Source organism: Oxyura jamaicensis, chromosome 2 (assembly GCF_011077185.1).
Source record: "Oxyura jamaicensis isolate SHBP4307 breed ruddy duck chromosome 2, BPBGC_Ojam_1.0, whole genome shotgun sequence".
Classification (NCBI taxonomy): domain Eukaryota; kingdom Metazoa; phylum Chordata; class Aves; order Anseriformes; family Anatidae; genus Oxyura; species Oxyura jamaicensis.
In genome coordinates this window covers 51,128,236-51,140,747 of record NC_048894.1, presented here as the reverse complement: position 1 = coordinate 51,140,747, position 12,512 = coordinate 51,128,236, and positions in this window count along the sequence as shown.

The window sequence follows — 12,512 nt, the reverse complement described above, 5'->3', positions numbered from 1 at the left end:
CAAGAAATTAATACAAGTGTGCTCATAAAATTCCCTCCCACACCAACCTGATTGCAAGGCAAAATTCTCTGCTTCAAATTTCTGGGTCAGTACCTATCAACAAAAACACAGGGCAGCATTGCTAGGAAGTATTCTTTGCTTTATTTCAGTATTTTTTTTTCAACACTGAAATCAAACACATTTTTTTTCAGATGTGAAAGTAAAGTTGACAATGCTTAAATGCACAATAACTAAACAGCACTGTGGAAGTGAGAGTATTTATCAGAAATATATAGAAAGACATTTAAAAATTTGATCATCTATTATTCTCTTATTAGAAAAAGAAAATAGAAATCTGACAAAAAATCCAAACAATGGCTAAACCAAATCTCTTTCTTTTTTGATCACTGAAGGGAAAAGAAAAAAAAAAGAGTATGAAAAAAAAAAAAAAAGAGTATTCCCATGCTTTTTAATCTATGCTGAATAGGAGGTGGAAATAAGATGAGCTCTGTAGTGGAGAGCAAGTTAGGGATCTGGGCCGGCACCCATGTCATTCTGAGTTAGTTGTGTTAGATATCTTTCCTCAAATGAATTCCTTGTGAACCCACGGGGACTATCAATATTAGAAGGTTAAATGTACTTTGACATGGAGGCCAGCTGGCACGAAATGGCCCACTCCGTTCTCCTAATCCTCCTTTCCTCCAAAAACACCAGTTGGGAACAGTCCCTGGCCAGAGTTAACACCTGAGCTGTGTCCAGGGATGGCTTGGGAGAGCTGTGCTTGACCCAAGCCAAAATTGTGCCAAGGACCTCTCCACAATTTAACAATCCACGCAATTGAGCTCCAGCACCTGGGGACATTCCCTGGCACCGTTCCCTTTACTATCTGCACGTAGCCACACAGAGGAAACGGATTTGATAAAATACCGATATGATGACATTTTCAATGCAGCGTTATATGTTAAAATGCATTACAGCAGGCACTTTAAATGTGCCGGCCAAAACGGTTCATTGAAGTTTTGTAAAACAACCAATGCATATAGCGATTGTTTTTAAAAGAGAGTCTAAAATTTGCCAAAAGGAAGTCAGATCCCCAAGATGAAGGCAAGTCAGGGTAATGATTAACTGGCTTGTTCACGGGAAGCTACCACTTTACCTTGCACAATGAACTTGCCAACGTAAAGCTTCTTGAAAGGAATGCAAAACAACAAGGCAAAGCTCAAAGAAAAACTGTGTCTTCAGTCAAGGACAAAATTATCATGTTATCTCGAGATGTGACAGGCCAGCTTACATAGCTTGGGTTTTACCAGCGTAACTACCTGGCACCTTCTGTGATCAAGACGCCCACAGCTGTAATCTAATGTGATCTGGAGCTTATTCACTGATCACAGCTGTGTAATTTCAGGTAACATGCTTCCCTTGTTTAGTTTTGTTTAACATTGTTAAATATATAGTCAGACCATCTGCACAGTATTTTTTTAAATTGGAAATTACAACCATAACTTCCTTTTTATATATCAATAAACTAAATAGCAAAATTTCAAAGGGATCCTTCTCTACCAAACACTGAAGCAGAATGTTTGTCCCACGCCACACCATTGCCTAATTGCACACTAATTGGACAAACGTGATTAAATATTTCAAGATCTTTACTAATTGCCTCTATTTTAGCTTTAAAATTTGCTTGCCACCAACAAATTTAATGACACTGGTGTCTAGTCATCAGCAAAAAGCCCAAGAGTTGCTCTTTAAAATGTACCTAGTCAGAATATTTACTGATTGTGCATTGTTGTTTCCAATGTAGCTTAATTAGAAATCCAATCAGTTCTCTAAGTCTAATTATACTTGATTTGTAGATTCAGACTATGATACATAATGAAGCTAAGCAGCTAACAGTAAACGTGCTTGAAATGTAACAATAAGAGAAATATTTTTAATGCATGCCTTGTTATCATTTTAGAAACTCCAAGTAATATATGAGATCAAACACAAAGGGAAATACAGAGATTTATGACTCAATAGATTAAAAAAAAAAAAAAAAAAACATGTTTTATCCTGCAGCAGTATAACTGATGTATGTTTAAAAATATTTCCTTTGTTTGTTTACTTATTTGTTTGGACAAAATAGTAGAATATATTTTGTGGATACTTTGATGTCTGTACTTCATTGCCTGCATCTTACAGGAGTTATTTCTGACCTATATTTTAAGTGGCATTATGCTTCAGAAGATAGAAGCTGGGCTAGAGATGGTTATTGAGGCAGCAGTTCCTTTTAGCCGAGTCCCTGCATCCTCAATGCACCCTTAATTTACTCTTCGCTGTGAGAAATATCCTTTAGGGGCCAAGGGCCAGATGTTTCTTTTTATTCCACGCTGTGCAGGGAAACATCTGCTCTGCTATTGTTTTTCACCTCAGTCCTACAGTCTGAACTGCAGCTGCATCCTTACACCCATGCTGTAAGATCAGACTAGTAGCTTGCTACTTTGTGTAGGCAAGGCATTGTCTACCATCCCTAACATTTTGGTATAGTAGCAAAGATTTTGATCCTGCTTAAGTAACGAGCAGCAGAAACATTTTCTAAAGCACATGCAGCCTTGAGGTAAAGCTTCGAGCACGCAGAGGAGCAGGAAGGCAGTCCATCAGGCAGTCAGCCCAAGCCCCATGTTTGGGTCCTTGTGTTTCGAAGACAGGGATCAACGGGCACCCACACTTTGCCACTTAGTAAGCAATACAATTACTCAGGGGTTTCTGAGATATCAGTCTTTGTCATTGTTACCTCCCTACTTTGACAGTATTTAACATCGTCTTCTGCAGACCTCTTGCTACCAAAGGGTCCACCAAACGAAGACAAAGCCTGGTGTTTGGGAATGTGTTTACTACAGAAGAGACCAGATCTCCACTAGATTATTTTTATAAGAATCTAGAGATTAAAAACTGTTGAAAACCACCTAGGCTGTCTCATATGGGAATAAACACCTCTCAGCCTGTGATGGGAAGGATTACGATCCAGGTCTCCATGCGAGGAGAAAAGGTGAAAAGTAGGTAGCAGCAACCTACAACAAGGTTGGGACAGAAACCTCCAACCTCCTGAAACAAATTTGGGCACCCTGACGCTTTTCTGTTAAGAGGAGACTCCTGGGGAGTTTCCATACCTCAGATTTTTATCTCCCTGCCTTTTTTATTCTAAATATATACTGAAAACAAAATCCAGTCTTTTGCTGCAGTGAAAAAGCAGAACTATCTGGCCAGTCTTTTTGCGGAGCCAACAGAAGATAAACTTTGGGAGCTCACATTGCTAATTGCTGTGGCTCTATAAGAAACTTAATAAAGCAACCCACGAACGAAACCTGTTACCCATGTTGTGATAACACCACTGAGAATACTGGGATGGAGAGAGGGAGGAAGGGAGGTCAAATGGGCAAAACTGAGGAAGTACCTGCTGGGTACCAAGCGAAACAAGCAGGCAGCCAAGGTCAGCTCTACCATGGGCTTCCTCTCTGCCTGGATGGTAGTGGTGGGGCAAGTCCTCAGTGTTTCCTGCCCACAAGACAATACTTGCCAGCTTCCCTGAGCACTTGAGCTCCCTGGATGGAGAGCACTAAACAGCAGCTGGCTATTATTTTCAGGCTTCCAGCATGATATTTTGTACCACATACAATGAGATAAATTTTAAATTATTTTTTGTTAAGTAACTGCTGTGACAGTGTTCTTTGAAGAACAAAAACTGTGAAGTGGACTTATTATTAAGAACTTGGCTCTGCTTTAATGGCAATGTTTGAAATATTTTTCTATGTTGTTCTACTTAATTTATTGAGTCCAGGGGTTGGGTTCCCCCTCCCCTCTCTTTTCTTCTCTGCCCTGAAAATAGGCTGTAGCAAGGACAAATTTTTTAAAACACAGTGAAATAAAATATTTCAGGCACATCCCCCACACTAACCAGTGTTCAATATTTTTTTTTTTTTCTTCAACTGTGTGCAATCAGCCTTGAAAATTTCCTTTGCCTTCAATTCTCTTACCTTTGATGGTATTCAGATTGCAGGCTCTGGCTTGGCCCCTCATGCCACACTGTCTTCTATTTATATTATTAAAATGCAGCACTTGCTTTTTCATTTTACTCTGTTTACAGGGTATTGCTTTTATTGATTAATGTCTCAGACTCAAGTAAAATGCTAATCACACAGGGAAAAAAATGTGAGAAATTCAATACGCTGATCTGTGGTCCCTGGCATGGGAAGTAGCTTACTAACTCACTTCTGATTACTGGGAGCAGCTCCACTCCACTCATGCAGTGCCTGAAAACCTGGACCTCTTTGGCCAAAATGCACAATGTGTTCCCATTTGTGGTCACATCATGGGGCATGCAAATCGCAACAGAGAAAGACAAAAAACTTGTATGTTTAGCATAATTTGCCTAGAACCATGACTTTCAAACTCTTTTATATGTATCTATTTTCTGCCAAAATGGTGTCCACTGCATGTGCCCTCCTTAGGACGTACCTGTCATACATGTGTGTGATCTAACAGCTGTGATGGTAAATAACAGGAAAAACAGATCAAACCCAGAGATACAAGCCTAAAGAAACTGTAAACCCCTCTCTGCTTGTGCAACACCAGTGGGTCAGTGGGTTCAGCCAGGTTCTTCTGCAGTGCCAACCCCTGAGAGCATATGAAGGGGTCAAGGCTCAAGGTTTCTTGGCATCAATAGCAAGACTCAATTTTGTTGCATCAAAGAGGGGACAAGCTCTCCTTCACTGCCCCAAAGAGAGTAAGTTTTTGGCAACCATGTCTGTGGCTATCCATCTTCTTTCCCCTTTCCCAAGCAATAACACCATCAGCAAGACCACCTTCAGCACCCAAGCAAATCACAGGCAAAGAAAGCAAAAATGTGAGCAAGAGCTGCCCCATGCCTACTGCCAGCTGGGGAAAACAGCACTATGAAAGCCTCCATCTCATAACAATGTGTTTCTGCCCACACCTGTCTTTTCCTTACATGCAGCCTACAAGATGCTGATATGACTGTGTGCACAGTGCTGATGTGTCAGTCTTTGCTGGTTCAGGACCAATGTGGCTGAGGCCTTAACTATGGAGAGCTCTCAAATTTATTGTAAATCCATCCTCCTTAGCTTTTACTTGCACCAGGTGCTTAACTGGGAATAAGTGCTTAAATTATATTCACTTCAGTGGGATATAAGCAGGAGCTTCAAGTGAAACGTGGGTGCATGTCCTAACTTAAACAGTGATACTTTCCTGAAGCAGGATGTAAACTGTGACCCACATAAACAGTGTAACGCATTCTATCATTAAAAATAGTTCTTGCTGGTGCAGTGTGATTGTGAGCAGTATTTCTCAGCTTGAAATCTTTATATATAATCTATATATGCAGTGGAAACAAAGCTAAGATGACTTTAGAAAGTGTTCAGAAACTGGAAAAGGTTAATTGATGCTTTTATTTTTCTCCAAACCAGAAAGCTTTCTTTTCTTAAAAGCTGTTTTATACTTTTCCCATTATTCTGTCTTTTTTCCCTTTTCCTCTTATTAATAAGGTCTGGCCCTCTTTAACATGCAACAAGAGCCTAATGAGCCATGCAGGCTTCTGTAATTTCTTCACTGTTGAAAATGCCTGACACTAATCTATGCCATTTATACTAATAAGAGGTGCATCAGCTGATATTTGGCGCAGTGAAAACATTTGAAATATACTTTGTTGAATTGCAGGTAGCAATTTAAAAATTAGTTTACTCCACCCGCTGTGGAAATAGATGCCCTAAAAATATTATCACAGAGCTGTATATGTTGCACAACAGACACTGTTCAAAAAAAAAAAAAAAAAAGAAAACCAACAAAAAAAACCACCAGTGCCCAGTGATATATTAGCTTTATGTTTTATGTAAACATGTCAAAGAGATACTGCAGGAAAATCATATCCTCCATTTTTTTCAGTGCACAATGTTTATAGTTTACATGAACAATGAAGTGCTAACCTAAAATATGATGTCACATTTTATACTAAGTGGACATTAATAAATGCTAAATTGCAGGAGTACTCATCAGGAGTTTATGTTTTACATATGTATGCATACCACAACAATTCAGCATGATTAATGATGTACCAGTGAATAGCCTGCATTTACATGTGGAAAAACAGGGGGAAGGGGAAATGCATTCCTTATATTTTTTTTTCTTCCTTTTCTTAAATGTAAGGCTTACACCTGCATTTCTCCACTATTTCAATGATAGCATTTCAGTCTGGTGGAACTCCACTAATTCTAGTTGCAGAAGTACTGGCACAGCTATGATGGAGTAAGTAAGGACACAAGTAAGGCAAGGTCTGTGGGAGGGGCAGTATCTTTTATGAGGGCAATCAATGCAGCTGGAAAATGCAGACAAGGTTCTGGGTGCACAACCTTTTTCTCAGGTTCAAGGCAAAGGATGCAAAAGTCCATGTCAGGCCTGAAGAAAAACTCTGTGCCTGAATTTTTTTCCAGTTAAATCAGTCAAACTAATAAAAACCTCAACCTCTCCCTTCATATTTTAGAAGGGTGGAAAGTATTATCATCCCTGCTTCAAGATGCTGGAAGGGAGAGGCAGAGACAGACTGGGCTAAAATCCAGATGTGCTGGCTGCCCAGGTAACAGCAGCCCAGCTTCCTTCCCCTGCTTGCTCTGCTGCCTGCTGGTGAAGACAGAAAGATCCAAGAGAAGGGACTGCGGTGATTCACATTTCTGAAGTTATACTCCAGGCACATAGTTACCCTGAGGTTTTGGAAACACAAGTTCATACCTCCAATTAAATAGGAAAAACAAGCACCCGCTGTTGTATCATATTTGTGTTCTTCTATCTGCCAAGCATGGGGAATAGAGCTGGCAATTCCCCAGAGGCTGCAAACTCACTCTTTTCAAGAAAGAATGCATAAAGAAGAAGGGACATGGCCCAGAAATCCCCATCCTGCCCAGCCTGGGTGCATGGAGAGGTGGAGTGTGACTGGTGGCTCTTTGCAGCATAGGGATCAGGTGGGCCAGCAAAGGGGGATGACACAAAGTGATCTTCAGCTGGATTTAGAAACTAGGTGTGAGACTTTCCATCTGCAGCAGGATGTGACCTGTTAATGACACTGGTGTCAAGGTGTCCTCCCATTTTATCAAGCCCTGCCTAGACATCCCCTGTCCTAGGCACACAGTTGTCCTCCAAGTTTCTTTGTTTGCCAGCTTGTGCATTACTGTCAATAACCTGTTGCAATCCACACTTCTTCTCATCTTTGTTGTTGCCTAATTTTTGTAGTTATGTTTTTGTTAAAACCACACACACCTCATAAGAACATGAAATTCACCAGAAAGGAGCAGGTGTGAACAGTCATCCCAATGCCCATGTCATGGACATGCGGAGAGCCATACCAAGAGCAACGCCCTCCCACCTCAGGTGGGAGCCCTGTAGATGCTCTCAATTTCCAATCACAGGACCAGAGCTCTGTCAGGTCTCTTAGATCCTTCCTTCAGAGACATACTGGGACAGGGAGCTCCAAGTACTAGTTATGCACTGAGAAGGAAATAGATTTACCTCTATCATTTTTAATTGCACAGTCTTCTTACAAAACCAAGTATACTCATGTTTGTAATTTATGGAGAAGTGTTAACAACAGCATCCTTTTAAGACTGTTTGTTTTTCTGTGAACATATCCTCATCAGTTTCTCCATAAGCAAACATCCTAAGAATGGCAATCATCTTCCTATGGAGAACTCTATGTGTATGTAGTCCCTTTATTTTAGAGGAAATATATTAGTTGAATATTTTCAATAATTCTTAAAATAAAATTGTATTGTAACCAACCTCCTAGTCTGGAGGAAAGGTGACAGTGCCCAAGGGAGTCCAGGGTCTTCATTTTTGTCTCTTTTTCTCCTTGACATTTTATACTGTGAGTGAAGACATGCTATGCCTCCATTCCTCAGACTCTCCCAAAACAAAATCTCTTTCCTAGGTTATCAATAGGCTAATTTACAACCCAGCAATGCACACAAGTAGTTCAAACAGTTCTTTTAAAGTGTATTTCTTTGCACTTGTTAAAACTGGATTTGGTGTGCCATGGATCTGGCTGCTTGCTGTGTCCCCTCTGAAGTCATTCAACATTTCCCTTAGTCTAGGTGGTAGCTAGTATTTTGCTACTTTCTCCATCACCACTACTCTGTCTTTCTGCATGTCCTGGATCATGCCTAAGGGACCTGTTGTGGTCCAGGTCCTTCTTGCTGCAAATGCTGTGTAAAGACAGAGGAAGGCGACACCAGCCCTGCATGCTCACATTCCTCAGCCATGTTTAACTCCCAGGCAAAAGGCTCAGCACCTCCACTGCTGCTGACTCCCGTGGGTCAGCACAGAATGGACGTATGTCTGCTCGGAGCTGAGTGTGGGCCCTCCACAGCAGACAAAAGGATAATAACAAATACAGGCAAGCAGCATGGCAGGCAGGAAATTCAGCTTGTCGCTTGCCAAAGTGCTCCAAATGGCTGATATTTTCCAGTCTGTGCATTCCTTTAAATATTCGGCATGGGCCATGGTAATCTGTGCTGTTATGGTCCCTCTCCTACCACTCATTTTTGTCTGATGTTGCTTCAGCAATCCTGCTGCTTCTCAGTCGCTGAGAAAGCAGCTCTGTAACTCCTCCAGCAGTGTCCTTCCCATCGAATGGGATTCTCAAATTCCAGAAAAACATCCTCTGATTTATCCACACAGAGCGTGTAGCACCAGGGCAGGTTGAACTGGGGGCTGTCAGGATCTGCAACTCATCCCCCAGACAATTACTGGACAGCCACGTCTCCACACTGCTCTCCTCTTAACCTTCCCCAGCATAAGTGTGCTAACTCCCTGAAGATTATCAGTCTGTCTGGAGGTGTGACTGAAAGGAGCTCAGCTCCTCTCGAGGAGCTGCTCCCCTACCCTACTAAATCACCACCTATAATCTCAAGCACTTACACAAAAAACAAACAAAATAATCTTCCAGGAAACACTAATAGTGTAATGTCAATACTCACATCGTGTGTGTCAACTGTCCTATTAATTATTATCATTACCTGCCTTCAGGAATTGAATGAAACTGCAGTTCTAGCACTGTGGGAAACCAGTGTTAATTGGGAAAAAGACTACAGAAGCACGTTTGTGTATTTGCGTGTCTCCCCTCTCTCCCTGTGTACACACACAACACAAAATGTACCCGTTCACCTATGCTGCCTTGCATGCATGTATGTAGACACACATATATTTTACATGTACACACACGCGTTCTGACCAACCTCCTAATTTAGTCAAATATGGCACACACAGAGGTACATGCCATCGTCCCGAGGAGCATATTTTGCAAATGTTGCTCTATATTCTTAGCTTGTTGTTCAAATACATGCAAACATACACCCTGCAAGGATATGTCTTATGCCCTGCATCTCGACATTTTCCGACAGATGTTAGCTAATGTGGTTGTAGAAGGTTCACTGTGGATGTAGTGAGCCCAATAAATCTTCCTCTTAAATGCAGACACTCCACCATCCCGGCATCTTATACCTATAATACATTTTAATTACTTGGCTATTCAAATTATACTAAATTAGATCTGCACGGAGCTGCATCACGGATTTCTCAATTTACATTTAATCCATGGCAAACAAAATAAAAAAATGGCAAGCACACTTTTTATTGGAACTTGCGGGAGCTACTGAAGTCTGATACCTTTAAAATTATTAAGTGACAAAGATTACTGGCACTAAGGTTCTACTTTGCTTCCCCATTAGCCGTTTAGGTGACAGCTGCTGTATTACACATAAAGATGAACCATTCCTTGAGGGATGATAGTGGTTCCGCTGTGACACTACTGGCATAAAGCATTATCAGACCATAGCTGTGCTTAGAGCCATCACAGTCTCCTAGGCACCTATCAGTACCCTCATTATCTGCATCACAGAGTGTCTAGAAAGAACACTGCCAGGCTTCACAGCTTTGCAGCTCATTTGAGAAGCGGAAATTAAATGTCCCAAGAGAAAAAACAGGCACATTGTAACAGCACCAGTGCTGTGCACCAATAACGTGTTGACTGCTGTTGCACTGACTTCTGTCTCATTAATTTAATAGGCTCCTGGACTGGGGATGGGAAGGTGGAGAGGCAGCCTTTACAGGCAGATTACTGAGCAGGGCTCTCTGTGCTGATTGTGAATCCAGATCAGAGTGAGAACTTACGCTAAGCACCAGCGCACTTTAGATACCCGTCCTGACTGCTGCAGCTGCCGCATGGTGAGACAAACCAGGGAGAGGCACTGAGACAGGAGCTAAATTAGCTCGTCATATACACAATCTGCACTTAGGTTGTCCTCAGCCCCCGTGTGAAGGAAAGGAGAGCAGCACCAGTGCCTTTGCTGACTGACTGTGTGCATACGCGAGTGCTAAAGGAGAGCATGAGACAGGGAGCGCTGCATTCATATGAGAACACATTAGCAGAGGGGGTCCCGCAGTAGTGCAGCACAGCTCTGCTCTTTTAAAGGGGCTGGTTTGCTTTCTCCCTCTGAAGAAGAATAATTCACTCATGTGGGGAGGTCCAGCAAAATGCACAGTCCTCCCTGAAGCTCGTGAAGGACCTGAGTAGAGCATACATCTTCTAGTGGCCCAGGGGTGTCTTGCTCATTGAAACAACATGTTTAAACAGCTCTCACTTATGCTGAAGCCAATCATTGTATGTCAGTGAAGAAAAATGGGCACTTATTCTATTAACTTGTCAGATTTCACATGTGAGATCAACTGAAAGAAATTTGGAGATTCAGAATTTTCCCATTTCTTTTTAGTTACTTACATCAGGTGAGTTTGTACATTGGAAGGACACTATAGGGGATGTCACTGGAAACAGGTCTGCAAATGTGTATGTTGTGAGAGATAATGTTCATTAAGGTGACCTCTCTGCCAGAAGGGTGCTTGGGTAGTTGTGCGCATATAGGTTCTCCCTCTCTTTATTTGCATGGGTGAGTGATAAAAAAGGAAGCAGAAACAGAAAGGTGGACTCATTTTTACAGCCTCACTCCCTCATTCAGAATGAGTAAAGCCATTTTATTCACCATGCAGGATCTGAATCCTCCCAGCTCCCCTGTTTCTCCTCTAGATTTTGTAGGGTTTACTCAAGTGCTCCAGGATCCATGCTGAACTATGGGACAGAAAAGGAATCCTTCAGAAAGTATGTATATTGTCCCTTTATCATGGCATTCAGTAATGCAGAATTTTCTGGACCATATAACAAAAATGCAGAATCTGCATTATCCAGAAACACAAACAGACCAATGACAGCATGAAAAGCAGGTGGAAACATTGTTTTGAAGACCCTGTGGGAAATGCTGCCAAAGGAATTGCAGTTTGAAGGGCTATTAAAAATAAAAAATATGCACACATATGGTCTTAGCGTTTTCAGTATATCCCCACCCCTTGGAAATGTTATGGATCCCAGGGGCTGTACACTTTTCTGGAAGCCCACAGTCAGTACAAAGGGAAACTTCCTTCAATGTCCCACCTAATGACATTCAAATAAATATAGTTAAGATTTTTCTTACTGGAAATGAACTGGAAAAAATACTTCAGGAAAATCTTTCCAGAATTTTTATCCAAATTGATTCCTTGGAAGGTTTCCTGAAAGTTTATAGCAATTACAGACATTACTGTGGTATACTTAAAATGTGATCTGGCTTAAGGAAGCAAACCCACATAACATTTTTTTTTTTTTTTTCCTGCCCAGGTTCTTGTAAAAGCACTTGCTACAATAGGCAGTGTACTTTTGGTTGCTTCCACATCACTCCTGTGTGTCTGGGAGTGGCTGACACTACCCAGATGTCCTTGTACAAGGGCAAGGGTCTTATGAGTTTGGGGCCAGGGTAGGGCTTGATACAATGATCAGAAATATTGGGATTATCTAAATATCAAAAGCAAACTTTCATATGCTCATGGTGTTCAAACATTTAAACACAATTCTAAAACCTCAGTTTTAGGAAAACCTAATCCCAGCAGGAGACAGAATAGAAAAACTCTTCTAGCATGTGTTGGAAGAACTGAGGAGGTGGTAGAGAGGCTTGAAGCTCATCCTTTGCCCAACAGCTGTGGATGTCTTCCCTCTAATTATTCAACAGAGAATGGAAGAGATAGGCCTATACATAGGTTATATCTGAATGTGCAATAATTTGCTCTTTTGCATAAACACATATATGGTAATATCCTGGGTAACTAGAAGTCATTGGGTTCAGTAGCATCAGAAGGAGGTACTGAATGGTAAATCCGAGGGAACTACATGAGGAAATTTTCCATGTCTGAAAGTGTGTCATCACACCCTTTGACTTGATGATGATGGTGATCTTAAACTGTAAGCCTGGCTTGTTTTCAAAACCATCTCTTGGCAAAGATAAATGCCTAAGATAACTCCCATGTAGGTGCTGCAAATTTACATGCACAGGAGGAAGAGGATAATATGCTTACATAAATACTTGTTTATGACTATACCTCACTTCTATTTAGATAGGGGATTATGGAAT